Source organism: Somniosus microcephalus, chromosome 3 (assembly GCF_052327205.1).
Source record: "Somniosus microcephalus isolate GS21.2 chromosome 3, FLI_Smic_1.0, whole genome shotgun sequence".
Lineage (NCBI taxonomy): Eukaryota > Metazoa > Chordata > Chondrichthyes > Squaliformes > Somniosidae > Somniosus > Somniosus microcephalus.
The window spans coordinates 330955199-330980990 of NC_140989.1; the positions used below are offsets into that span (position 1 = coordinate 330955199).

Here is a 25792-nt window from a genome sequence, read left to right on the forward strand (position 1 = left end):
GACGAGGCTTGTTCTTGATCCCCAGTATTTCGTTGGGAAAATGTAGTTCCGTGCAGACAACAAGGGCCACAGGTTTGATCTCTTTTCTGGGCTGTTACCAGATCTCTGCCAGATGACTGGAGACCCTGCGATTTGTCTCTGAGGAAAGGAGGGGGGAACCATTCCTGTTCGTCGCCCATTATAATCAGGATTCCTCTGACTGCTTAACTATAATTCCTGTTGGGTGCTCCTTGAGTGTGTGCTGCCTACTGGTTCATTGCTGTGTGATAGCACTGTTGCCTCACAGCGCCAGGGACCTGGGTTCGAATCCGGCCTCGGGTGACTGTGTGGAGTTTGCACATTCTCCCCGTGTTTGCGTGGGTTTCCTCCGGGTGCTCCGGTTTCCTCCCACAGTCCAAAGATGTGCGGGTTAGGATGATTGGCTATGATAAATTGACCCTTAGTGTTAGGGGGATTAAATACGTGGGGTTACGGGGATAGGGTGGGATATGTGTTGGTGTAGGGGTTACGGGGATCGGGTGGGATATGTGTCGGTGCAGGCTCGATGGGCCGAAATGGCCTCTATCTGCACTGTGGGGTTTCTGTGATTCTGTGATCAGTGGGTGCTGCATGATACATTTCGTATTATTTCACCTGTGTTCATAATCCTAATTTAATTCCCTGTAACCATAAGAAAGAAGTTGCATTTATATCGCACCTTTCACAATCTTGGGACGTCAAAGCAGCAAATGGAATACTTTTGAAATGTAGTCACTGTTGTAATTTAAGGAAATGGGGCCACCAATATGTGCACAGCAAGGTCCCACAAACAGCAAATGAGATAAATCACCAGTTAATCTGTTTTTAATAGCCATGATGTGGAGATGCCGGTGTTGGACTGGGGTGGACAAATGTAAGAAGTCACACAACACCAGGTTATAGTCCAATAGCTTTATTTGAAATCACAAGCTTTCGGAGCGCTGCTCCTTCGTCAGGTGAAGTGAAGAGTTGCATATAAGCACAACATATATAGTCAGAGAGTACTGCCAGATGATTACAGGTAATCTTTCTAACTGCCCTTTATCACACCTCGGCAGAGAGATAATCACAGCAATCACAGGTGTGAATGGTGTCCAAACAGGTCAGTCAGGAAAACATTACATCAAAGAACAATGAGGTGGGGTCACAAGGGGTCAAATGTTGCAGATGCTGGGGTCTGTATGACAAACAAAAAACTATTTTTTTTGCTGGAAATCACAGCAGGTCTGGCCGCATCTGTGTAGAGAGAACAAGCCAACGATGACTCGAGTCTGGATGACTCTACGTCAGGTGGGGTTACATGTAGCGTGACATGAACCCAAGATCCTGGTTGAGGCCGTCCTCATGAGTGCGGAACTTGGCTATCAGTTTCTGCTCGACGATTTTGCATTGTGTGTCTCGAAGGCCACCTTGGAGAATGCTTACCCGAAGATCGGAGGCTAAATGTCCTTGACTGCTGAAGTGTTCCCCGACTGGGAGGGAACACTCCTGCCTGGCGATTGTTGTGCGGTGCCCGTTCATCCGTTGTTCCAGTGTCTGCATGATTTCGCCGATGTACCATGCTCCCTGCAACGTATGAGGTAGACAACGTTGGCCGAGTCACATGAGTATGTACCATGTACCTGGTGGGTGGTGTCCTCACGTGTGATGATGGTATCTGTGTTGATGATCTGGCATGTCTTGCAGAGGTTGCTGTGGCAGGGTTGTGTGGTGTCGTGGTCGCTGTTCTCCTGGAAGCTGGGTAATTTGCTGCGAACGATGGTCTGTTTGAGGTTAGGCGGCTGTTTGAAGGCGAGTAGTGGAGGCGTGGGGATGGCCTTTATTATGTCGGTGTGTAATTGAGACACGGACTGCAGGAGTTGGTTATAACAGGTCTTTACTGAGTGGAGACAAACGGGAAACTAACTATACAAAGTTACTCCACAGGCTTATATACAGGGGTGGTCACTACTGGTACTGCAGTATACAGGGGCTGCAGAATATAGTTCCTTCTGCAAAGTACATACACTACAATTCCTCCCCTTTTAGCTAAACAGTACATAACATTCGATTAATAATTAAATAACATATTTACAATTACAGTTGCTATATACATTAGCTGAAGTTAAGCAATTATAAGTTCAGTCTTTGAGGAGGCTTCCTGATTCTGTCTGGATAACGCCTCTTTGGGGTATCAGGTTCTTCTGGCAGAGTTGATTCGGGATCAACGTCGTTGTTGGGTTCGTCTGCTTCCAATATTCCCGATTCTGAGGTAGATGCAATTGGTACTTCGGTTTCATCACCAGGTGTATCGGATCGTAGTGTGGAATTGACGCCAGTGACTCTAGAATCTGGTCAGCATGGCGTCTTACAATGCTCTCTCCAATGTCCACGGTATACATTAGAGGTCCTTGCCGTGTGCAGATCGTTCCTGGCTGCCATTTCTCTGTGCGGTAGTCCCGGGCCAAAACTGGTTGACCTATCTTAAAACTCCTGGTCGGCCTTTCATTCATATTCTGAAACTGCCTGTTCTCCACATCTCTTCTGATGTTTGGCTTAACCAAATCCAAGCGGCATCGTAGTCTTCGATTGAAGAACATCATGGCTGGAGTTTGGTTGGTAACCGCATGTGTCGCATTCCGGTAGGCAAACAAGAAGTTATCCACCTTGTGTTGTAGGGGTATGTCTTCATTACACATTGCCTTGATAGCCTTCTTGAATGTTTGAACGAACCTCTCAGCCAATCCATTGGTGGCTGGATGATATGGGGCGGATGTGTAATGCTTAACACCATTGTTCTTTAAGAACCTCCGGAACTCTTCAGACACGAACTGTGGTCCGTTGTCGGAGCAAATCTGTTCAGGCAGCCCATTTCTGGCGAATATGGTTCGTAAGACTGTGATAGTTTTTTCTGTGGTGGTTGAGGACATTTTTATTACCTCTGGCCACTTTGAATGTGCATCCACCGCAATTAAAAACATCGAGTCCATAAATGGACCAGCAAAATCAATGTGCACCCTTTGCCATGGAGATGAGGGCCACTCCCATGGATGTAGAGGGGCTTGTGGTGGGGCGTTTTGGACCTTCTGGCATCCTGTACAGCTCTTGGTCATCTCTTCAATTTCTCTATCGATTCCCGGCCACCACACAAACGCTCTGGCTAAGTTCTTCATTTTTACCCCTCCCAGATGACCCTCATGAAGCTCATTGAGCACTCTATCCTTCAATTTGGGTGGAATTACTACTCTGGATCCACACATCAAGGTTCCTCTGCACAATGACAGCTGTTCTCTTCTCGGCGAGAATGCTGGCAACAGTGGTTCGCCATGTGCTGGCCATCCCTTCACCATTAAATCATAGACCCAGGAGAGTGTCGGGTCATTTCGTGTTTCCTTTTCTATGTTTGCATTCGTCACAGGTAGACATTCGACTATAGTCGAGTGGAATATCTCCACTGGATCCACTGCAGGTGCTTCTTCCACCGTCGGCAACGGTAGGCGCGACAATCCATCAGCATTCCCATGCTGTTTAGTTCCTTTGTACTCGATGTCATATTGGTGTGCCCCTAGGAAAAGGGACCACCTCTGTAGCCGTTGTGCTGTCATTATCGGTACGCCCTTCTGAGGGTTGAAAATGGAGACAAGAGGTTGATGATCAGTTAGTAGAGTAAATTTCTGACCATGCAGGTAGTGATTGAACTTCTTCACCCCCCACACCAGGCTGAGGGCCTCTCTGTCAATCTGGGCGTAGTTATGCTCGGCTGAAGTTAACGAGCGTGACGCAAAAGCTATCGGCCTCTCTGAACCATCAAGGAATTTATGTGACAGTACCGCTCCAATGCCATAGGGAGACGCATCACACGCCAGTCTTATCGGTAGTGATGGGTTGTAGTAAGCCAATACTTCTCTTGAAGTGATTAGGTCTTTACTCTTCTGAAAGGCCCGCTTACATTCATCGCTCCATTTCCATGCTACTCCAGTTTGTAGTAGGGCGTTCAGTGGGTGCAAAATTGTGGACAAATTCGGCAAAAACTTATGGTTGTGGGGGACTACGGTCTCCCGCGTAAAGAAATAGGCAACACAGCGAGCTACAAGAAATAGGTCTTTACTCCAACTCTCACAATACAGTACTGAATTCGTGAAGCCCGCGAACCTGTGATGACTCGCGGATTGGTCACCTGCTGGAACCTGATTGGTTTTCCTTCTCTCAGCAGCAGGCAAGTCTGAACGTGCCTTATTCCTCTCAGCTTGCAACTGTCTTGCGGGGGGAAGGGAATACAGCAGTTAAAAAGGGATTATACAGGTTTATCTACATACACACAGTGTTTCCCCAATGTGGCAACGCCACATACGCCCCCCCAGAATCCTCGTTAACTGTAAAAGTCAGTCTCTGCGGAGGTTTGACCAAGCAGCCGTAGCGGCTGTAGTAGCCATCTAGCGTGTGAGGAGGGCTGTCTGGGAGGTCGGCCGGTTGGTTCGTCGGCTGGTCTGGCGGCTGGTCTGCCGGTGGGCTGGCTGGACGGGCTGCCGGCGAAGGTGGGGCGGCGGCCAGGAAGTAAGGTTCTGGCGTGTCTTGGTCCTCTTGTGGGGCCGCCGCCAACGCGGGAGGTCTGCCCCGCCGTGGGGGAAGAGCCGGCCGAAACGGGACGCTGAGTTCCAGGTGCGCCGGTTTGAGGCGGTCTACTGAAATAAGGTCCGGCTTCCCGCCGACGTCGATAAGAAAAGCTTTGTCCCCCGTCTCCAATACTGGGAAGGGGCCGGTGTATGGTGCCTGCAGCGGGCCTCTGTGCGCGTCCCGGCGCACGAAGACGAACTCCGCATGTCGTAAGTCTCGAGGTACGTAGGACGGCTGTGGGCCGTGTTGCGAAGTGGGCACTGGACGGAATTGCTGGGCCGCGTCCTGGTGCAGGGAAAGCTGTCTGGCGGCCGACCACGGCTCCGTTGTCAGGGGGAGGAAGTCGCCTGGTACTCTGAGCGGTTGGCCGTAGACCATCTCGGCCGCGGAGGTCCTCTTTGGGCGCGGTGCGCAATCCCAGGAGAACCCAGGGTAGTTTGTCGATCCAGCTGGTGTCGGCCAGGCTGGCGTGGAGGGAGGCTTTCAAAGAACGATGAAAGCGCTCGCAGAGCCCGTTGGCCTGCGGGTGGTAGGCTGTTGTCCTGTGCAACTTGGTGCCGAGGCCGGCGGTGATGGCATTCCACAAGTGGGAGGTGAACTGGGGGCCTCTGTCCTAGGATATGTCGGTCGGCACGCCGAACCAGGCCACCCATATCGAGACGAATGCTCGCGCGACGTCGGTCGTGGTGGTGGAGGCGAGGGGAACCACCTCGGGCCATCTGGTGGTGCGGTCGACGATCGTGAGCAGGTGTGTAAAACCGTGCGACGGCGGCAAGGGGCCTACCAGATCGACGTGGACGTATTCGAAACGCCTCTCGGGCACCGGGAAACACTCCAATGGCGCCTTGGTGTGCTGCTGGACCTTAGCGCGCTGACACGCCACGCATGTGTTGGTCCAGTCTCTCACATCCTTGTGGAGTCCAGGCCAGACGAACTTGGCGGACATAAGTTTCTGAGACGCACGCATCCCTGGATGTGAGAGGCCGTGGATGATGTCGAAAACTCGCTTGCGCCAGGCGGATGGGACGACCGGCCTAGGCGAGGGGACTGAGACGTCGCACAGGAGGGTTGTGCCGGCTGCGTGGAAGTGGATGTCGGCCAGGGTGAGGCTGGTAGTTGACGTCCTGAGGGCCTGGATCTCCGCGTCGGCGGCCTGGTCTCTCGCCATGCTGGCGTAGTCGACGCCCAGGTGCACTGCGTGGAGCGAGGGTCTTGAGAGGCAGCCGGCCACCAAATTGTCCTTGCCGGCGACGTGGCGGATGTCCGTGGTGAACTCCGAGATGAAGTTGAGTTGGCGCTGTTGGCGCGCGGACCAGGGATCGGTTACCTTGGCAATGGTGAAAGTGAGCGGCTTGTGGTCCACGAATGCGGTGAACTGCCGGCCTTCCAGGAGGAAACGGAAGTGCCGGATTGCCAGGAACAGGGCCAGGAGCTCTCTGTCGAATGTGCTATAGGCCTGCTCGTTCTTGCGCAGCTGTCGGCTGAAAAATGCCAGTGGCTGCCACGCGCCTTTGACCCACTGTTGCTGGACGGCGCCGACGGCGTAATCCGAGGCGTCCGTGGTGAGGGCGGTCTTGGCGCCCGGGATGGGGTGGGCCAGTAGTGTGGCGTTGGCCAAGGCGCTTTTGGTCTGGTGGAAGGCTGTCGCCATCTCACTGGACCAAGTGAGTTGCTCTTTACCCGTTTTGCCCCTGGTGGCTTCGTAGAGGGGGCGCATGAGTGCGGCGGCCTTGGGCACGAACCGGTGATAGAAATTGACCATCCCCAAAAATTCCTGCAGCGCCTTGACCGAGGTGGGCTGGGGAAAGTCCGCCACCGCCTGCACCTTGGAAAGTAGGGGAATGGCTCCCCTTGGCGAGATTCTGTAGCCGAGAAAGTCAATTTGGGCTGCTCCGAACTGGCATTTGGCCGGGTTGACGATTAGCCCGTGTTGGCTGAGGCGCTGGAAAAGGGAGCGCAAATGCGCGATGTGCTCGGCCTTGCTGGTGCTGGCCACGAGGATATCGTCCAGATAGATGAACAGGAAGCTCAGGTCCCGTAGGACGGAGTCCATGAGCCGTTGGAAGGCCTGTGCGGCGTTCTTAAGCCCAAAGGGCATGCGCAGGAACTCGAACAGTCCGAAGGGGGTGATGACCGCCGTCTTCTGGACGTCTGCGTGGTGGACGGGGACCTGATGGTAGCCGCGAATCAGGTCGACCTTGGAAAAGACGGACTTTCCTGCTAGGTGTGCCGAGAAGTCTTGGATGTGCGGAATGGGGTATCTATCGGGCGTGGTGGCGTCGTTGAGCCGTCTGTAGTCGCCGCAGGGGTGCCAGCCACCGCCCGGCTTTGGCACAATATGGAGGGGGGACGACCAAGGGCTGTTCGAGCGGCGGATGATGCCCAGTTTTTCCATCGTGGCGAATTCTTCCTTGGCCACCGCCATCTTGGCTGGGTCCAGGCGTCTGGCTCGAGCGAACACTGGTGGTCCCGTAGTGGCGATGTGGTGCTCGACCCCATGCTTGGCTGCCGCGGCTGAGAAAGTCGGTTGTGTGAGCCTCGGGAAATCTGCGAGTAGGCGGGCGTAGTCGTCATGCGCCGGGGCGGAGCAGGACCCGACGAGGGCCGGGCTGTTGCTCTGCTGGCAGGCCAGTGAAGCGAAAGTTGCTGCGTCGATCAGGCGCCTGTCGCGGACGTCGACCAGGAGTCTGTGGGCGCAAAGAAAATCGGCGCCCAGCAAGGGATGTGCCACCGAGGCCGTCACGAAATCCCACGTAAATCGCTGGCCGTTGAAACAACCTCGGCCCGTCGCTTTCCGAAAGTAGCGATGGCTGCGCCATTTGCTGCCACGAGGGGTGGGCCGCTGCGGCCTGCCTGGATGTCGAGCTGGGAGGCAGGAATTATGCTGCATTGGGCTCCGGTGTCGCAAAGGAATCTGCGCCCTGAAAGAGAGTCGGTTATGTACAGCAGTTTACCTGTGGTGCCGATGGCCATCGTGGCGGCGGGGGTGCGGTCGAGCGGGCCTAGGCGGCGGCGCGGGGCTGGTGCGTTGGTCCGGGCGGCCATCTTGGTTTGATCGAAAGAGCAGGGTGCTCTGCAGCGTTGGGCCTTGTGGCCGAAACGCGCGTGGTAGTAGCATAGTTCTGCGGCCTGGCGTGGCGGCGCGCGCTCGGTGGTGTCGAGGAGCCTCGCGGCTGCACAGCCGAGTTGGGCGACGGCGAAGACTTTGTCCGCGGCGGCTGCCAGTTGTACGCAGTCCGTGATCGGGGACCCCGCGAGGGCAGTCTGTACCTGCTGAGGAAGCAGGCTGAGGAAAAGGGCCCGAAACAAGAAGCACTGCGGTTCAGAGCCCAGGAGCGCAAGCATCCGGCTCATCAACTGGGTCGGGGTAGAATCGCCGAGGCCTGGTAGTGAGAGAAGCCTGCGGGCCCTCTCCTCCCCGGACAGGCCGTAAGCCTGCAGAAAGCGGCCCTTAATGGTTGAGTACTTGCCGGTCTGTGGTGGGTTCCCCAGCAGGTCGAGAACTTCAGCGGCGGTAGAGCTTGCTAGTGCTGAGACTACGTGGAGGTACCTTTCTTCATCGTCTTGAACCCTGCGAAGGGTGAATTGGGCCTCCGAGTGCGCGAACCAACCTGGTGCTTGGTGTTCCCAGAAGGTGGGGAGCTTCAAGGACGCGGCACCGGCCGACATCAGGCTGCTGCTGGTTGCCATCGGGTCGTTGCTGGCCTCTGTAGGGCTGCGTGAGTCGGGGGCTTCGGCCGCCGACATTCGGGGTCACCAATGTGGGGGACTACGGTCTCCCGCGTAAAGAAATAGGCAACACAGCGAGCTACGAGAAATAGGTCTTTACTCCAACTCTCACAATACAGTACTGAATTCGTGAAGCCCGCGAACCTGTGATGACTCGCGGATTGGTCACCTGCTGGAACCTGATTGGTTTTCCTTCTCTCAGCAGCAGGCAAGTCTGAACGTGCCTTATTCCTCTCAGCTTGCAACTGTCTTGCGGGGGGAGGGGAATACAGCAGTTAAAAGGGGATTATGCAGGTTTATCTACATACACACAGTGTTTCCCCAATGTGGCAACACATGGTAGTAATTCACCAATCCGAGGAATGACCTCAGTTGCGACACATTTTCAGGCGCTGGAGCCTTAACTACCGCTTCAATTTTGTCAGGGGACTTATGTAACCCCTCTTCATCAATCACGTGGCCACAATACGATACCTGTTTCTTAAAAAACTTGCACTTGGGGCGATTGGCTCGTAGTCCATGTTCTCTTAGTCTAGTGAGCACCTGTTCTAGGTTGGCAAGATGTTCACTGTCATCTTCACCTGTGACTAGGATGTCGTCCAAGTAACACTGAGTCCCCGGAATCCCTTGCAGGACTTGTTCCATCGCTTTTTGCCATATCGCCGGAGCTGATGCTACTCCGAATACCAGTCGATTATACTGGTAAAGACCTTTGTGAGTGTTTATCGTGAGATACTTCCTAGAGGATTCTTCAACCTCCATCTGCAAATATGCTTGTGCTAGGTCAATTTTTGTAAAACACTTCCCTCCAGATAGTGAGGCGAAAATATCTTCTATCCTCGGGAGAGGATATTGTACTGTGTGAAGGACTGGGTTCACCGTCACCTTGAAGTCCCCACAGATGCGAACCTTCCTTGGCTCCTCAGACTTACTGTTTAACGTTTTCTTCATGACAGGAACGATGGGTGTCGCCCACTCGCTCCAGTCTACCTCAGATAACATGCCTGCATTCTCCAGATTCTCCAGCTCTGCCTCGACGGCTGGGCGAATTGCATATGGTACCGGTCTTGCTTTGAAAAACTTGGGAATTGCATTCTCTTCTATTTTTATCGAGGCGGTTACGCCTTTAAGAGTTCCCAGTTCCTGTTGAAATACCTCTTTGGCGTTAGCCAAGATTTTTGACAATCGTCCAGGTGTGCCGTCGTCATCCTTTTTACCAGCCACCGTCAGTGCCTGAATGGAGTGCCAGTCTAAACTTATCTTTCTGATCCATTCATGTCCCAATAATGGTGGTCCACCATCTTGCAGTATGTACCGATACAATTTCTGTATTTCCTTGCCGTTGTATTCGACAGGCACCCTTATTTTCCCTCTGGGGTATACTTTTTGCCTCGTATACATCTTCAAGACAATGGATGTCTCTTTCAAGGGTATGTGTGAGAATAGCCGCTCGTAGTCTTGTCGATTCATGACGGTCAGGGCTGATCCTGTATCCAATTCCATTTTGACTTGGGACCCTGCTATCGTGAGGGTGACCCAAATGGTTCGGTGATCCTCTTTTGCGATTACGTTGTGAAGTTTGAGACAGCTTAGTCTCTTGTTCCCGGATTCACTATCGCTCATCTGGTCTTCGGAACTACTGTCCGTCATCTTTTGTACTTTCCTGTACTGTTCCTTAGTAGCCTTTTTGTTGTCGTTAGTCTTCTTCCCAGACCTGCAAACTCGTGCAATGTGTCCCATCTTTCCGCATTGCCTGCATATTTTGTCCTTGGACCAGCAGTACTTCTGGTCATGGGTTGTTCTGCCACAGCGATAACATTTTTCAAATCCCCGTGTCATTTCGTGGGTGCCGTATTCCTGTGGCTTTTGCTGTATTTCTGCAGCTCCCTTTGCTGCTGCTTCGTACGATACTGCCACGCTGAAAGCCTTATCTAGCGTCAGCTCTTTCTCTGAGAGTAACCTCTTCTGGGTTCCTTCACTCAGGAGTCCACAGACAAATTTGTCCTGTAGAGTATCTGTCAGTCCTGCTCCGAACTGGCAGTGCTTTGATAGCTTGCGTAGTTCAAATCAAAAATCAAATCAAATCAACTTTTATTGTCATTGTTAGTGCACAAGTGCAGCACAACGAAATGTAGGCTTGCGGCTCCCGAGAGTGTACATTTAGATTAAGACATTTAAACATTCAACATACATTTGGCTTGTATTACATTAACATAAACATAACCATAATAAAGTGCATTGGCAGATGTGCAGGCTTTAGAGTTTATTTGTGGAGTTCAGTAGGATGACAGCCCTGGGAAAGAAGCTGTTCCTAAATCTGGTCGTACGGGTGCGAATGCATCTGTAGCGTCTCCCAGATGGCAGGAGGGCAAACAGACTGTGGCTGGGGTGGGTAGGGTCTTTGATGATGGACCGTGACCTCCGTAAACAGCGTTTCTGGTATATGTGCTCTATGGTCGGTAGCCGGGTGCCGGTAATGCGTTGGGCAGTTTTGACTACCCGCTGCAGGGCTTTCCGGTCATAGTAGCTACAGCTGTCATACCATACTGTGATACAGTTTGTCAGGATGCTCTCTATTGTGCAGCGGTAAAGGTTAGAGAGGATCAGGGGTGACAGGTTACATCCCTTCAGCCTCCTTAGGAAATATAGGCGTTGCTGGGCCTTCTTCACCAGAGAGGAGGTATTGAGGGACCAGGAGAGGTCTTCCGTGATGTGGACTCCGAGGAACTTAAAGCTGTCCACCCTTTCCACCACAGCCCCATGGATGTGGATGGGCGTGTGAATTCCGCCTTTAGAGTTCCTGAAGTCCACAATGATTTCTTTGGTTTTCTTGATGTTAAGGGCCAGGTTGTTATCGGCGCACCACTTCACGAGATGCTGGACCTCCTCCCTGTAGGCTGACTCATCGTTGTTGGTGATCTGACCTACTACCGTGGTATCATCCGCAAACTTGATGATGGTGTTGGAACCATGAACAGCCACACAGTCGTGGGTGAAGAGGGAGTAGAGGAGGGGGCTCAGCACACATCCTTGTGGGGCCCCCGTGTTCAGGGTCGGGGGGGGGAGGTGTGGTTACCTAATTTGACAGACTGGGGTCTGTTTGTTAGGAAGTCCAGGGTCCAGTTGCAGAGGGAAGTGTTCAGGCCAAGAGTTTGGAGTTTGGTGGCCAGCTTGTTGGGGACGATAGTGTTGAATGCTGAGCTGTAGTCTATGAACAGCATTCTGATGTAGGTCTCCTTACCATCTAAGTGATTCAGTGCAGAGTGTAGAGCAGTTGTGATTGCACCCTCCGTTGATCTGTTTGCACGATAGGCAAACTGGTGTTGGTCAAGAGAGGCGGGAACACTGGCTTTGATGTGAGCCAGGACCAGTCTCTCGAAACTGTAAGGTAAGGTAATCAGCATTGCTCTCATCTTCATGCTGATTTCTCCTGTGGAATTTAAATCTTTCTGCTATCAGCAGCGGTGTAGGATTTAGGTGTTCCTGTAGGATATCAACAATTTCGTTAAAACTCTTCGCCATCGGTTTGGCTGGAGTAATCAGGTTCCGCAATAGGCTGTACGTTCTTGCGCCCGTTAAGTTTAGTAGTACCGATGCCTTTTTCTCATCGGCTACTTCGTTTGCCTCGCAATATACTTCGACTCTTTCCACATATGTGGTCCAGTTTTCTATTGCATTATCGAAGGCAGTGATATTGCCAGTCTTCGGCATCTTGGAAATCTAAGATGGCGCCTCCCGCGCTTTGCCTTCTTCCCCGATTTAACAAAATGGCGCCTCCCGCGCTTGCCGTCTTCTCCGCCGCTGCTAGCGCTGTTGCTGGCATTTTATGCCTTGATGGCGACGCCCTATGGTCTTCGCGCACTTCCCCCCCGCGCTGCTGCTAACGCTGCTCTCCGCGGTTCCCGTGGCAAACTGCAGCTCCTCGCGGCTTTCTGCACTTCTAATTTCTTTTATCTTCCCCGTCGTCGGAGCAACCCTACGGGACACTTTCCTCCCTCTTCTCGGGTCTGTACGCTGCCCGGCTTCGTAGTACCGGCCGCGCCCTGTGTGCTCCACCCTCTCTCTCTCTCTCCTCTTCCCGACAACGCTGCTCGGCCCCGTTGAAAAGCCACCCGATCGAGCTCTAGCCCGCCGCAGCCCAGGAAGGATCAGTGTACTACCTGCCACCAGCCCGATTAGCTGGAACACTATCGACAGGATAATGAAGCCCCGCTCTCGACAGCCTCTCCTGCAAATCTTCAACTCCGATGAATCAGAGGCGGTTGCCCACGGTTGACGCCCGTTTCTTCTGTTTGTTTTTTTTTCTTTCTTCCTTCTGGCCTCGACCTCTGGCAACTTCGCTTCAGGGATGGATCCCCATGAGGTGGTGCAGACTGTAGGTAAGTTCGGATCTGCTCGTCGCCAGTATTATGTCCGTGTGTAATTGAGACACGGACTGCAGGAGTTGGTTATAACAGGTCTTTACTGAGTGGAGACAAACTGGAACTAACTATGCAAAGTTACTACACAGGCTTATATACAGGGGTGGTCACTACTGGCACTGCAGTATACAGGGGCTGCAGAATATAGTTCCTTCTGCAAAGTACATACACTACAGCCTTAGTGAGGTGTTTGTCGTCATCGATGACATGTTGAAGGCTGCGAAGAACATGGCGTAGTTTCTCCGCTCCGGGGAAGTACTGGATGACGAAGGGTACTCTGTTGGTTGTGTCCCGTGTTTGTCTTCTGAGGAGGTGTATGCGATTTTTCGCTGTGGCCCGTTGGAACTGTCGATCGACGAGTCGAGCGTCATATCCCGTTCTTATGAGGGCGTCTTTCAGCGTCTGTAGGTGTCCATCGAGACACACAACGCAAAATCGTCGAGCAGAAACTGATAGCCAAGTTCCGCACTCAGAGGACGGCCTCAACCGGGATCTTGGGTTCATGTCACGCTACATGTAACCCCACCTGACGTAGAGTCATCCAGACTCGAGTCGTCGTTGGCTTGTGCTCTTTACACAGATGCGGCCGGACCTGCTGTGATTTCCAGCAAAAAAATAGTTTTTTGTTTGTTTTTTGTTTTTCATACAGACCCCAGCATCTGCAACATTTGACCCCTTGTGACCCCCCCTCATTGTTCTTTGATGTAATGTTTTCCTGACTGACCTGTTTGGACACCATTCACACCTGTGATTGCTGTGATTATCCCTCTGCCGAGGTGTGATAAAGGGCAGTTAGAAAGATTACCTGTAATCATCTGGCAGTACTCTCTGACTATATATGCTGTGCTTATATGCAACTCTTCACTTCACCTGACGAAGGAGCAGCGCTCCGAAAGCTTGTGATTTCAAATAAAGCTATTGGACTATAACCTGGTGTTGTGTGACTTCTTACATCTGTTTTTAATGGCATTGGTTGAGGGATAAATTTTGTCCAGTACACTGGGAGAACTTTGTTGCTCTTCAGCAAGTAGAGCTGTGAGATGTTTTACATCATTTGAGGGGACAGGTGGGGCAGCCGAGAGACAGCACCTGTAATTCCCTCAGCCTAGATTATGTGCTCAGATCCTGGACTGAGCCTTGGACCCATGACTTTCTGACTCAGAAGCACAAATGCTACCACTGAATCAAGGCTAAACACATAAGCCTTCTTTCTATGATGTATGTTTTATTTGTTTACAAAATTCTGTATCTATTTCCACCACTTGCTTAACAATTCCTTATTTCCTCTCCTTAGTGCAGTTGAGATGCAGTTATAATACCATGGGAATAGAGAAGGCACCGGAGATGGCGAGGGATGGACAGGAGATGGCAAGGGATGGACAGGAGATGGCAAGGGATGGACAGGAGATGGCAAGGGATGGACAGGAGATGGCGAGGGATGGACAGGAGATGGCGAGGGATGGACAGGAGATGGCGAGGGATGGACAGGAGATGGCAAGGGATGGACAGAAGATGGCAAGGGATGGACAGGAGATGGCAAGGGATGGACAGGAGATGGCGAGGGATGGACAGGAGATGGCGAGGGATGGACAGGAGATGGCGAGGGATGGACAGGAGATGGCGAGGGATGGACAGGAGATGGCGAGGGACGGACAGGAGGTGGCGAGGGACGGACAGGAGATGGCGAGGGACGGACAGGAGATGGCGAGGGACGGACAGGAGATGGCGAGGGATGGACAGGAGATGGCGAGGGATGGACAGGGGATGGCGAGGGATGGACAGGAGATGGCGAGGGATGGACAGGAGATGGCGAGGGATGGACAGGAGATGGCGAGGGATGGACAGGAGATGGCGAGGGATGGACAGAAGATGGCGAGGGATGGACAGGAGATGGCGAGGGATGGACAGGAGATGGCGAGGGACGGACAGGAGATGGCGAGGGACGGACAGGAGATGGCGAGGGACGGACAGGAGATGGCGAGGGACGGACAGGAGATGGCGAGGGACGGACAGGAGATGGCAAGGGATGGACAGGAGAGTTGAAAAGGAGGGAGAGGTTTAGGGAAGACAAGAGCAGTAAATTCAGAGGAGAGATGTCAATGGGAACTGAGATGGACATTGAAATCACCAAGGATGAGAAGGTACAGCTCAGAGGCTGAGAGAGGAAAGGAGGGAGGATATCTCGATGAGAAACTTGGGTTGGCTGTTTGGGGGGGAGGGGGAGGTAGACAATGGGGCTTTTAAAGAAGAGGCGACAAGTGTGGAATGAGGTGCTCGAGGAGAAGGTATCACGGGACTAGAGGGAGAGACCAAGTTTTGATTTGGCGATAAGGATGACACCATCATTATGATGGTTGGGGCCGGGCTGGATAGTACAGTCAGGCAGGGAGGCCACAGTAAGGAACAAGCTGTTGTCACCCGTGAGCCAATCGTCAGTGAAAGCCAGGATGTCAATGCAATCATCCACAAGGTCCTTGTTCGCAAGTGAGCGGACATTCTGGAGGGAAATATAGAGGAGACGGTGATTGTTGACCCGCTAGAGGAGACCAAGGGAGCAGTGGTGGGTGAAGTGAGCGAGACCGAAAGGAGGTTGCTGAGGTTAGCCCTCAGTGTGCTGGGTGGGAACGTCAGTGAGAGAGAAGGATGAGACAGATGGGGATGCTGATCATAGAAACATAGAAGACAGGAGTAGGAGTAGGCCATTCGGCCCCTCGAGCCTGCTCCGCCATTCAATGAGATCATGGCTGATCATCCAAATTCAGTACCCTGTCCCTGCCTTCTCCCCATATCCCTTGATCCCTTTAGCCTTAAGAAATATATCTACCTCCTTGAATATATTTAATGAATTGGCCTCCACTGCCTTCTGCGGTAGAGAATTCCACAGGTTCGCCACTCTCTGGTTGAAGTAATTCCTCCTCATCTCTGTCCTAAATGGCTTACCCCTTATCCTTAGACTGTGACCCCTGGTTCTGGACTCCCCGACCATCGGGTACATCCTTCCTGCATCTAGTCTGTCTAGTCCTGTTCGAATTTTATAAGTTTCAATGAGATCCCCTCTCATTCTTCTAAACTCCAGCGAGAATAAGCCCAATCGACCCAATCTCTCCTCATACGTCATTCCTGCCATCCCAGGTATCAGCCTGGTGAATCTTCGCTGCACTCCCTCCATGGCAAGAATATCCTTCCTCAGATAAGGCGACCAAAACTACACACAATACTCCAGGTGCGGTCTCACCAAGGCCCTGTACAACTGCAGCAAGACATCCTTGTGATCATAAGGTGGCAGTGATGGGTGCCTTAATGGGCCTTTTGGAGAATGCCAAGAGAGGCACAGAGGGTAGCTGTGGGCTTATTGAAGGGAGATTCAAGCCTGGGATGGCAGCAGGAGAGTCAGAAGGTGAGACATAGTGATGGATTGTGGTAGGGTTTGGGGGACAAAGTATTTCAGGGGGGGAGAAATGAAAGGTGGCGTGACTGGGTGACAGGAAGAGGAGGAGACAGGAGAGAAGAGACTGACAGGGGCCAAGAGAAAACAGAAAGGGAGATAGAAGTAATGGGCTTGGGTCTGAGCGCCAGACAAAATGTGTGTGCAAATGGACGCAGAGGGGATTCAGGTTACATAGGCACGGCAGACATTAGGAGAGACATGTCCTGATCGTAAACAGAGGACAGGAAGGAAATGATATTAAAGAGTTAAGTTAAAGACTGAGGTCCTGTGGTGAGATGAAGTTGACTTGTAGACAGGGTGTAATCAGTTTGGAGCATCAACAAACCAATGTCTCCATTCAGAGAGTGTTGTTGAGAGGGAGTGAATCCAGGAGCCACTTGAAGGACAGAGTGCCAGTGGGCATGTCGCTGGAGATTATCCAGTGGAATCAGAGGGCCAAGGAGGCGTGGAGAGTTGACCCTGAGCCAGCAGAGATTGATCCACGGGTCCAGCAGAGGTACTTGGTGATCTCACATGTTAGCAGTGTGGACCAACGCATCTGATATACCAACAGAGGAGTAAGGAGCAGTGGGAGTGAAACCTGAGGACCTAGGGGAGGGTTTCCTCCCTGTCCTCTGTGCACTGACAAGTCTCAGTACAGAGGAGGGAGCTGGTCTCGAGGAAGAGCTGTAGGGAGGTCAGGAGCAGCAGTCTATCCCAGTCCAGTGAAAGGTGATGGAGAGGTTCTGAAGGATGAGTGGAACCAGTGGCTATGGGAAGCAAGCGGCTGGTGGTAAAGCAGAGCTCATTCAGGAAACTGGGAGCAGAATCCAGATGTGATTAGGGGGGAGAAATTCGGTTGGTAGCGCCAGCGATTAGCGCCTAACGAGGCCGAGAAGTGGGGCGCTAACCAACTAGCGCCCGGGCGCAGCGAACCCAGCGCCTCTTCCCATATTGAGCAGACATTTTGCGCTGGCGCTAAACCTTAGCGCCCGCTCACGGGCGCAGGCAGATCATGACATAATTTCAGTGTGCAACGCCTTTTGGGCGCCCCGGGCCGGAAATTCAGTGGCGCCCCCCTCCATTCTGCCTGGCGCTAACAAGGACAGGTTGAGGGGACCGTCATGCTGTCTGAAAGGGACTAGGGGAGCGCTATTTAAAGGGGAACACCTCCTGCCTTTTTTGAAGGTGACATTTTTGCACCACACATTATGAGAGAGTGAGACAGACTTCTGGAGAGACTCCATGCTGTGTGAAGGAGTTTTGCAGGTTGGTTTTGACTTGCACTTCCTTGTATCGAATTAGAAGAGACTGTGGGGTCTGCACTCTGAGATCTTTCCCTGGTCCTCTCCATTGTTCTTTCCAGCAGATTAGATGTACAGGTCTCTCCAGGCTGAGATTCAGGCCGAGATTCAAGGCTGCAATGAGCAGGATGTGGATGGAGAGCAAGGCAAGATCAACCCTCCCCTTCAAGAAAAAATCAGAAAATGCAGGAGAAGCTCAGCAGGTCAAGCAGCATCTTTGAAGAGAGAAACAGATTTAACGTTTCAGGTCGATGACCATTCGTCAGAACTCCCCTTTAAGAATTGGATGGTGCCAGTGTGTCTGTGTTCCATTGCTGACTGAAATCACATGAGCTTCGCCAGCACTGTGAGGTAGCGCCTCGCTCCGCCGGGTTAGCGCCTTAAGACTACCGTGCAGCGCCTGATTTAGCGCCGCAATCACCTTCAGGGGCGCTGCAATCCAATATCGCTCGAGGTGGCGCTAAATTTTGCGCACCGCCAATACTAGTGCCCCAAACGGGGCGATACCGAATTTCTCCCCCTAGGTGTTTTATAAAAATAAGCTTAAAATGTGAAGTATTTAATCAGAGGATAATGGAATGTCAAAAAAGGTGAAAAGTTGAAAAAAATGGCTTGAGGGGGTAAAGGTGGGATGAAAAATTACTATCTGTACATTCCAAGGGATGGCAGGAACAACAGCACCATCTGATGGTGTGACATGGTACTGCAGAGCATAATAGCATACTAGAAACTTTGAAATGTATGTAAGCAGTTACTGTGGCGTTGAACTTCCTCCATATTTGGGGCCAGAGACACGCTTAACCTGAGCACGTGGTTTAAAAGATGGTGGAATTTTGGGCGTGAGTGACGTGCTTAACTACAATATGCCCAAATCTCCTCTATCTTTTACGGACGTCTATCGATCCCTTCGCCTGAAATCATCCCCACCTATAAAACCAGCCACGCCCCCAAGTTGCAGAGCCTCATATACCAGTTTTCTGAATTGCGCTTGCTCAGAGACCCTCTTAAAATTGTCAGGTGCAGCAAGACACAGTCATTTTTCTGCTGTTTTATTGCTATTTTTAATGCGTTTTTCTAAATAATTTATCCTCACCGAGACCTGGTCTGTACTTCCTGTTCCTTTTAATGCATTTTTATGGCATAGGTATAAGTCACATTAAAAATGGAAAAGCTTTCCTGATTGCAGGTTCTTAAACATGAGTGCCTAATCTGCATGAATGATAGTTGAAGGAGCTGAAACTTTAATTTTCATATTTAAAGAAAGAATATATGATGCGAGCTTGGTGCTTTGCTTGGGCCTTGATTGTTTATGCGGATTTATGTCCATTTTTACATTCGGTGTATTCTAATTAGATTAGCAGGGAATTCTGGTGTATCTTGAGTTCAGGAGAATGGGCACGGGAATGGGCCCATTTTCGACTCTAACTTCTGGGATGGGCCCAGGCAGGAAATTCAAGGCCTGGATGTTTTACAACACAATAGGTAGTCACTGAGTGTATCTTTCAGTTCATGGAAAATACATCTTTAAACCTGCTACTTTGGATGGGGTAGCACACAGTCACATTTAGAAGCAACTTTGATCCAAGTGCTTTTACAGTTTCAGTAGAACAAATAAAGAAAAAGAAAATAAAGCTTTGCATTTCAACAACAGAAAATGCTGGAAACACACAGCAGGTCAGGCAGCATCGTGGAGCGAGAAACAGAGTTAACGTTTCAGGTCGGTGACCCTTTGTCAGAACTGGAAAAAGTTGGAGAAGTAACAGATATTTAAGCAAGTGTGGGGCAGGGAAAGAGAGGAGGGGAGGAAAGAACAAAAGGGAAGGTCTGTGATAGGCTGGAAGAGACAAAAGGGATGATGGTGCAAGGCAAATGGAGATGGTAATGGGACAAGTTAAGAAACAAAAGATGACTCTAGATGAGGTGTAAATGGCAATGGCAGAATCATCAACAGCTGCCATGTGAGAGGGAAAAAAGTATACATGAAGGTGGCAGAAGGGTGGAAATTGGAAGCAAAGTGAATGAAATTTTTGCTTTTATAGAGTGCCTTTCACGACTTCAGAGATGATGTAATTTTTGGCACACAGCATGGGATATATATTTAATATGGTACATAGCAAATGGTCTGAAGCATGCTTCCTGCTCCTGGTGGAAAATCTTGTTACCTTCTCTGAGGTACCTGATCTTGCCAACATGCGCCCGCCCTGACTTCTGGCGGAATTTTACTGAAAACCATCATTGTGATTCTCTTTTTCAGGTTGTGTAACCTTTTACAGATTTGAAGCTGTCCACTGCTGTGCTGATTGTTCATGGTCTCCGTGGGACAGCGTCCTTCTCCCCACTGCCGGAACTGCAACATGTGTCTCAATATCTCGATGGACGTGCAGCACCAGGTCAGTGAACCACACTTTACATAATCTCCATTCAACCAATCTTTAAATATTTGTTTGCTCTGTGGCCAATTAAATGGTAACTTGTGTACTTCACAAGTACAATAACATAGAAACATGGAAAAATAGGAGCAGGAGTAGGCCATTCGGCCCTTCGAGCCTGCTCTGCCATTCAATATGATCATGGCTGATCCTCTGTCTCAACACCATATTCCCGCCCTCTCCCCATACCCCTTGATGCCTTTTGTGTCTAGAAATCTATCTCCTTAAATATATTCAGTGACTTGGCCTCCACAGCCTTCTGTGGTAGAGAATTCCACAGGTTCACCACCCTCTGAGTGAAGAAATTTCTCCTCATCTCAGTTCTAAATGTCCTACCCTGTATCCTGAGACTGTGACCCCCTCATTCTAGACCCCCCAGCTAGGGGAAACATCCTCCCTGCATCCAGTCTGTCTAGCCCTGTCAGAATTTTATACGTTTCAATGAGATCCCCTCTCATTCTTCTAAATTCTAGTGAATACAGGCCTAGTCAACCCAATCTCGCTATATACGACAGTCCTGCCATCCCAGGAATCAGTCTGGTGAACCTTCGCTGCACTCCCTCTATGGCAAGTATATCCTTTCTTAGGTAAGGAGACCAAAACTGCACACAGTACTCCAGGTGTGGTCTCACCAAGGCCCTGTACAACTGTAATAAGACACCCTTGTTCCTGTACTCAAATCCTCTTGCAATGAAGGCCAACATACCAGTTGCCTTCCTAACTGCTTGCTGCACCTGCATGTTTGCTTTCAGTGACTGGTGTACAAGGACTCCCAGGTCCCTTTGTACATCAACATTTCTCAATCTAACACGATTTAAATATTACTCTGCCTTTCTGTTTTTCCTACCGAAGTCATAGAGTCATAGGCCTAGAAATTCGGTGGCGCCGCAAACGGGGCGCCCAGCTCGCCTGGGCGCTGGAATTACTGCTGCGATCGGAGCCGTTGCGCCCGCCGGAAATTCATCTTGAGCGCTCCAAGAGGGACGCGGGACGCTGCTCGAGGCGCCCCCGCGTCCCTCTTAGGGCGCTGAAACTGAATATCGCAGCGCAACGTGCCGCAGCGCCACACGCTGCGGCACGGCGCGCTGCAGTACTACAGGCCTTCCTCCCCTTCTTAAGGGGGAGGGGCCTGCACCAGCGCGATGACCGATCGCGAGTGCCGGCAAAAGAGCCCGGCACCGAGGAGAAGTGCCGGGCTCTCTGGATACAGCCGGCACTGCCCGGGGTGGGGGGGGGGGGGTGGGGATCAGGAGGCCGGGGACGGAGGTGCTGGCAGGCGGCCACCGGAAAAAATGGCCGCCCCGCACCTCCACCTTAATTTGCGCCACTGCCGCCACAGGTAGGCCCCGTGAACCGGGCGCGATTTGCGACCGGCGTTACAGAGGTGGGCACGAACGGATATCGCGATCGGGGTGGTAGCGAGGCGCTGCGCACACCGATGATGTCATCGGTGGCGGTGCAGCGCTACAGGCTAATGCCGCCATTGGCGCCCCGCTAAATATCGTGGGAGGCGTGCCCAGTGGCGTTAAAGCCACTGAGTGCCCTCTTTAGGCGCTAACTGGTGGCGCAGCCCACCGAATTTTTCCCCCATAGAGTTATACAGTACAGAAAGAGGCCCTTCGGCCCATCGTGTCCGCGCCAGCCATCAAGCCCTGGCTATTCTAATCCCATTTTCCAGCACTTGGTCCGTAGCCTTGTATGCTATGGCATTTCAAGTGCTCATCTAAATGCTTCTTGAATGTTGTGAGGGTTCCTGCTTCTACCACCCTTTCAGGTAGTGAGTTCCAGATTCCAACCACCCTCTGGGTGAAAAAGTTTTTCCTCAAATCCCCTCTAACCGTCCTGCCCCTTACCTTGAAACTATGCCCCTGGTTATTGACCCCTCTACTAAGGGGGAAAGTTCCTTTCTATCTACCCTATCTATGCCCCTCATAATTTTGTACACCTCAATCAGGTCCCCCTTCAGCCTTCTCTGCTCTAAGGAAAACAACCCCAGCCTATCCAGTCTCTCTTCATAGCTGAAGCGCTCCAGCCCAGGTAACATCTTGGTGAATCTCCTCTGCACCCTCTCCAATGCAATCATATCCCTCCTATAGTGTGGCGACCAGAACTGCACACAGTATTCCAGCTGTGGCCTAACTAGCGTTTTGTACAGCTCCATCATAACCTCCCTGCTCTTATATTCTATGCCTCGGCTAATGAAGGCAAGTATCCCATATGCCTTTTTAACCACCTTATCTACCTGTCCTGCTGCCTTCAGGGATCTGTGTACATGCACACCAAGGTCCCTCTGATCCTCTGTCCTTCCTAGTGTCCTACCATTCATTGTGTATTCCCTTGCCTTGTTAGTCCTCCCAAAATGCATCACCTCACACTTTTCAGGGTTAAATTCCATTTGCCACTGTTCTGCCCATCTGACCAACCCGTCTATATCATCCTGTAGCCTGAGGCTTCCCTTCTCGCTATTTACCACGCCCCCAATTTTCGTGTCATCTGCGAACTTACTGATCATACCTCCTACATTCATATCTAAATCATTAATGTACACTACAAACAGCAAAGGACCCAGCATTGATCCCTGTGGTACACCACTGGTACATGACTAGACACAGGCTTCCAGTCACAAAAACAACCTTCGACCATCACCCCCTGCCACTAAGCCAATTTTGGATCCAATGTGCCAAATTGCCCTGCTCTTACCTTCTTGACCAGTCTCCCATGCGGGACTTTGTCAAAAGCTTTACTGAAGTCCATGTAGACTACATCAACTGCACTACCCTCATCCATACACCTAGTCACCCCCTCGAAAAATTCAATCAAATTGGTTAGACATGATCTCCCCCCGACAAAGCCAAGCTGACTATCCTTGATTAATCCTTGCCTCTCCAAGTGGAGACTAATTCTGTCCCTCAGAATTTTTTCCAATAATTTCCCTACCACTGATGTTAATTTCCCATTAATTTTTTCCAATAATTTCCCTACTCACTGGCCTGTAATTCCCTGGTTTATCCCTACTACCCTTCTTGAATAATGGTACTACGTTAGCTGTTCGCCAGTCCTCTGGCACCTCCCCTGTGGCCAGAGAGGTTCTGAAAATTTGTGTCAGAGCCCCTGCAATCTCCTCCCTTGCCTCACACAGCAGCCTGGGATACATCTCGTCTGGGCCTGAGGATTTATCCACTTTTAAGCCCGCTAAAACCGCTTGTACCTCCTCCCTCTCAATACTAATTTGTTCAAGTATATCACAACCCCCCTGCCTGATTTCTATGCCTACATCATCCTTCTCCATAGTGAACACAGATGCAAAATATTCATTTAAAACCTCACCTACATCTTCCGGCTCTACACACAGATTGCCACTTTGGTCCCTAATGGGCCCTACTCTTTCCCTGGTTATTCTCTTGCCCTTAATATACTTATAAAACACCTTGGGATTTTCCTTTATTTTGCCCGTCAGTATTTTTTCATGCCCCCTCTTCGCTCTCCTAATTTCTTTTTTAAGTACCCCCCTGCACTTTCTATACTCCTCTAGGGCTTCCACTGTTTTTAGTCCTTTGTATCTGCCAAAAGTCTCCTTTTTTTTCCTAATCCATTCTTGTATATCCCTTGACATCCAGGGTTCCCTAGGTATGTTGGTCCCACCCTTGACCTTTACGGGAACATGTTGGTGTTGTACTCTCTCTATTTCCTTTCTGTAAGACTCCCACTGCTCTGATGTGGGTTTTCTTACAAGTAGCTGATCCCAGTCAACTTTGGCCAGATCCTGCCTTATCATATTAAAACCGTCCTTCCCCCAATTTAGAACCTTTATTTCCGGTCCATCTTTGTCCTTTTACCATGACTACCTTAAATCTCACCGAATTATGGAAGTGGATAACTTCACATTTATCCACATTATACTGCATCTGCCATGTATTTGCCCACTCACTGAACTTGTCTAAATCGCCTTGAAGCCTCTTTGCAGCTTCCTCACAACTCACAATCCTACCTAGTTTCGTGTCGTCAAGAAACTTAGAAATATTACAAAATAACAACAGAAAATGCTGGAAAAACTCAGCAGGTCAGGCAACATCCGTGGAGAGAAATTTGAGTTGATGTTTCGGGTCGAACCCTTCTTCGAAACTGGAAAGAAAAGAAATTAGATCGAAGGCAGGGCTGCGATCGGACAAAAGAAGTGAAAGAAACAAAAGAGCTAGACAAGATGGTAATAGGCTGAGATTAGGTGTAAAGTGTACTGGCAGGGCAAGAGATAGCTGCCAGGTGTGAGAGAGAAACAAAAGGAAAGGGTGGGGGCGGGGGAAAGGAATGGAAAAATTACAAGAAAAAATGTGTAATAGGGGCTGAGGTTATGATCTGAAATTGTTGAACTCGATATTGAGTCCGGAAGGCTGCAGAGTGTCTAATCGGAAGATGAGGTGCTGTTCCTCGAGTTTACGTTGAGCTTCCGTGGAACAATACAAGAGGCCAAGGACAGTGAGGTCCGAGTGGGAATGGAGCGGTGAATTAAAATGACAGGCGACCGGAAGCTCGGGGTCACCCTTACGGACTGAACGGAGGTGTTCCGCAAAGCGGTCACCCAATCTGCATTTGGTCTCCCCAATGTAGAGGAGACCACAGCGTGAGCAGCGAATACAGTATACTAGATTGCGAGAAGTACAAGTAAATCGCTGTTTCACCTGGAAGGGGTGTTTGGGGCCCTGGACAGTGGGAAGGGGGGAGGTATAGGGGCAGGTGTTACATCTCCTCCGCTTGCACGGGAAGGTGCCAGGCGAAGGGGAAGGGCTGTTTGGGGTGATAGAGGAGTGGACTAGGGTGCCTCGGAGGGAGCGGTCCCTACAGAATGCTGAAAGGGGAGGGGAGGGGAAGATACGTTTGGTGGTGGGATCACTTTGGAGGTAGCGGAAATGCCGGAGGATGATCCGTTCAATGTGGAGGCTGGTGGGGTGAAAGGTGAGGACAAGGGGAACCCTATCGTGGTTCCGGGAGGGAGGGGCAGGGGTGAGGGCAGAAGTGCGGGAGATGGAACTGACACGGTCGAGGGCAGTGTCAACCACGGTAGAGGGGAATCCTCTGGTTCCTTCATCCAAATTATTGATATATATATTGTGAATAGCTGGGGCCCAAGCACTGATCCCTGCGGTACCCCACTAGTCACAGCCTGCCACCCCGAAAAAGTCCCATTTATTCCTACTCTCTGTTTCCTGTCTGTTAACCAATTTTCAAACCATAACCGCTTTATTACAGGTGAGTCCTCATTAGGCTGTTCACTGCCCACTAATTCTACTGGATTTGCAAATCGTGGAAACTATACAAACAAAGTGGTGCGCAGCCACCACTTTAAAACTGCCCCAATAAATTCTACAAAGTACGCATTATTAATCTGTAGTCGGCTAAAAGAGAAAAATACAGCATTTAATGTTGGAGATCTACTTCCTGAAGCAGTTTTGCATCCCACTGCTGTGGAAACTGTCCCATGTATATTGTAGGGCAGATACATTAACTTCAAAAACAACAACTGTATATGTACGAGTTTATTTTTTATCCACACTTTTGATTTGTGCCTTTTCCTTTTTTTTCTCTCTCCCACATGGCAGCTGTCTTTCATTCTGCCAGCGCATTTCACACTTCATTTAGAGCCATCCTTTGTCTCTTTACCTGTCCCATTACCATCTCGTCTCGCCTTGAATATCTCTTAATGTCTCCTCACCCCTCCCAGACCTTCCCTTTTGTTCTTTCATCCCCTCCCCCATTTACCAGCACCCAAACTTGCTTCTTAATCTGTTTCATTTCCTGCTTTTTTTCTCAGTCCTGACGAAGGGTCATCGACCTGAAACGTTGACTCTGTTTCTCTCTCCACGGATATTGCCGGGC

The 25792-nt window shown here is 50.8% G+C and overlaps 1 protein-coding gene across 1 annotated transcript in view; it reads left to right on the forward strand.

Moving 5' to 3' along the window:
- Positions 1 to 25792, forward strand: part of LOC147122237 (monocarboxylate transporter 13) — a 50756-nt gene that overhangs the window by 1988 nt on the left and 22976 nt on the right. Inside the window, exon 2 of the mRNA XM_085983155.1 lies at positions 19747 to 19882. The gene's annotated coding sequence lies outside the window, so the exon portion shown is untranslated. The remainder of the gene's footprint in view (positions 1 to 19746; positions 19883 to 25792) is intronic.